The sequence below is a fragment of the Octopus bimaculoides genome, chromosome 1 (genome assembly GCF_001194135.2).
Source record: "Octopus bimaculoides isolate UCB-OBI-ISO-001 chromosome 1, ASM119413v2, whole genome shotgun sequence".
NCBI classification, from domain to species: Eukaryota; Metazoa; Mollusca; class Cephalopoda; order Octopoda; family Octopodidae; genus Octopus; species Octopus bimaculoides.
The window spans coordinates 184,851,565-184,854,828 of NC_068981.1; positions in this window are offsets into that span (position 1 = coordinate 184,851,565).

A 3,264-nucleotide genomic window follows, 5' to 3' on the forward strand; every position below is an offset into this window, starting at 1 on the left:
TTGCCATCGTTAGTGTTGTTACAGCTGTTGTTTTTCCTAGAACGCCTGAAAATCTGTATTTCTTTGATTATTTCTTTTTTTTTACTCAAATGTTTCTTTTTTTTATTGCCGTCTTCATGATTGGTAGGTGTATGTTCACAAAACACTCCACTCTGTACTTTTAGTATCAATGCGTTATTATTATTTTTTTCTTTCTTCCTTAATATCGAATCAAATAACCTCCAATACAGAACCACATCAACAGTGTCAACAAAGGCTATGATTTCTGCAATAACAATCAATTCATAAGAAAAAGGTGCTGACTGTTAGCCACAATATCTGATAGGAAATCATTGAACACAGTTTTTACAGAACAATGTGATCAGCGACCCCAACCTAACGTTATAGACATAGAAGCACAATCATCTCCCTTTCCCTTTTACCTCTTCTTTCGCTCGTTCGATCTCTCTGTCTCTTTGTCCCTCTCTCTGTTTCTCTCTCTCTCTCTCACCCTATAACTCTCTCGCATACATCTAAAGATAAAAATAGTGATACTGAAATAATTGTATGCATAATTATATACAGTGGCATATGTATTGCTTGCGCATGTGTATATATTTGTGCTTCTATATGCACGGAAATATGTATATAATCATGCGCAGGCATATATATATATATATATATATATATACACACACACATATATATTTATTTATATTTATATATATATGTATGTATATGTTAGTATGTGCTGAGTTGCTGAGTGTATATATCTGTACGTTCTCTAGCGATATAGTACTTGTTCAGTTTCATATATGTATGTATATATATATATATATATATATATTTATTAATAGGTTTGTATCTTAGATATAAAGTAAAATACATCTTGAAACGTTTTAAATATGGCTCACCTATTTACTGAGTTATGTATTCATGTATATACATATATATTTTACATACAGACCTATCTATCTATCTATCTATCTATCTATCTATCTATCTATCTATCTATCTACATTATCGTTGGATTTAAGAAGGAATGGTCAGGGAGTCTTCTTTTTTTGTCGGTGTTAGTATTAATCTTCAGTAACTCTTATCTAATTAATAACAGTAACAAGAACAAAATCGAAAGAGAGACCTATACGTGCAGTTTGACTTGCTACAACTAGCAGCCAAATTTGCCTCACGTGCTATCATCTTAAAGCATGGAAGAATATATTTAAAAAGTAGTTTTAAAATAGCAATGCTGTAAACAAGACCAGAAGGGCCTGACTCGCCCAGGAGTATACAGTAATAACACCGAACAGCCTCGAATTGTACTAAATGAAGTACAACGTGGTTATAGGTGCTGTTAAAAGTAGCCACCAAGTCTTCTTCAAATCACTTCCTACCATTACAAAAAAGTACGAAAGACAGTATTAGATAACGTAGTCTTTTATCCTCTAGTTCAGTGATTTCCAACCTTTTTTCCGGTGCCCCACTTTTTAATAAGAAATTTTCCGGTGCACCACTTTTTAATAACAGATTTTCGAATGTCTCACTTTTTAATAACAAAAATTCTGGTGCCCACCAACATTGTTTTCTTTAAATATAGAAACACTATTTTTAATTCAATTATCTGGCTGACGGATACCTCAACTCATTTTGTGAGGACCCTGTGCCTGGTGCATACGGCACAGATCCTTGATTTGAGAAAACAATTTCGTTAACTTCAGCCGTTAATCATCATGTTTTGTAATTTCAAGCTGGTTTCTCTTGACTTCCTGCAAATTGTCAACTGCACTGAATCTGCATTCGACCAAATAAGACGAAGGAACATGAATCGATAATTGTCTTGGACAATAGATATTGAAACAGAGAAACAAACGCCTAACAAATGCAGATACCTCACTTGGTATGCTGATTGGTCGTAGCTACCTCGATTCCCATGGTTTTACGTATAAATATTGCATGGTGATGTTTTTTTTTCCATTTCAATGTCCAAAGATAAGCTTAGGGTCAACAAGTGTGCACTGAAGTCACTTGCAAAAATTTTCACAGCCCACGCTAACGCATACCTCACTCCAATTTTCCCACACCCCACCAGTAGCGTATACGTCCCACGTTGGGAAACACTGCCTAGATATTTCTTTTCTTTTAGTTGTTTCAGTGATTTGACTGTGGCCATACTGGAGTACCACCTCGATGGGTTTAAGTCGAACCACTTGATTTAATACTAATACTGGTTTCAAATTTTTGCATAAAGCAAAACGCAATACTTACGCTTTTTAATGTTAAGTACTTACTTTGTAGCTCTCTTTTGTCGAACTGCGGGGATACAAATAAACTAACACTGGCTATGAAGCAGCAGGAACAAACGCAAGTGCAAACACACAAAAACACACACACATACGACAGGTTTCCGTACAGTTTCCGTACAGTTTCAGTTTGATAATTTTCCTCACAAGACTGTAGCAGAAGGCGCTGTAGGTACCCAAGGTGCCGTGTTGTGGGGCTGAACTGGAAAACATGTGGCTGGAAAGCAACCTGCTTAGCCACACAGACATGAATACGATAGAAACCAAAATCAGAAACAAAGCAACGCTTTTGATCACAGGTCTACTCTAAGAAGACTTACCTGGAGTTAAACAAAAGAACAATACATACTTCTTTAATCAATTACAAGACAAACGCAGTTATCGTCTCCGAGGAATTGCTTCACGAAAGAGTTTACTATCCAAACAGACATTTCATTTTGAAGAAATTCGTATCTCAAGAGAATTTCAAGATCAAATTTCAATATCGTCTGTCATTAGAAGAATTATTAGAATACATTCAGATACCACATGCAAAAGTCTAAAGTTTCTGGTTGGTTATTTTATTACTGAGTCTTGTATAAATTTCCAGTACATCCTTAACAGAACTGAAAGCGTTTCCCCACTTATTATTGTAGTATATATGCAGCCTATAAGTGTAGGTTATTTAAGTCTCAATATAGGATTATTATTGTTATCATTAACAATAATAATAATAATAGTAATAATATATATAGAAAGGATTGAGGTAACTCCTCGTGAAGATATAGAGTCAAAATTAAAAGAAGAGTGCCATTTGCTATCTCGTGAACAATATTTCGACATCTTGCGTGTCTTCCACTGGTTCAAAAAATAAATTTGTCAATCTACTTCATTTTTGTTTATATAGAAAGGATTGAGGTAACTCCTCCTGAAGATATAGAGTCAAAATTAAAAGAAGAGTGCCATTTGCTATCTCGTGAACAATATTTCGACATCTTGCGTGTCT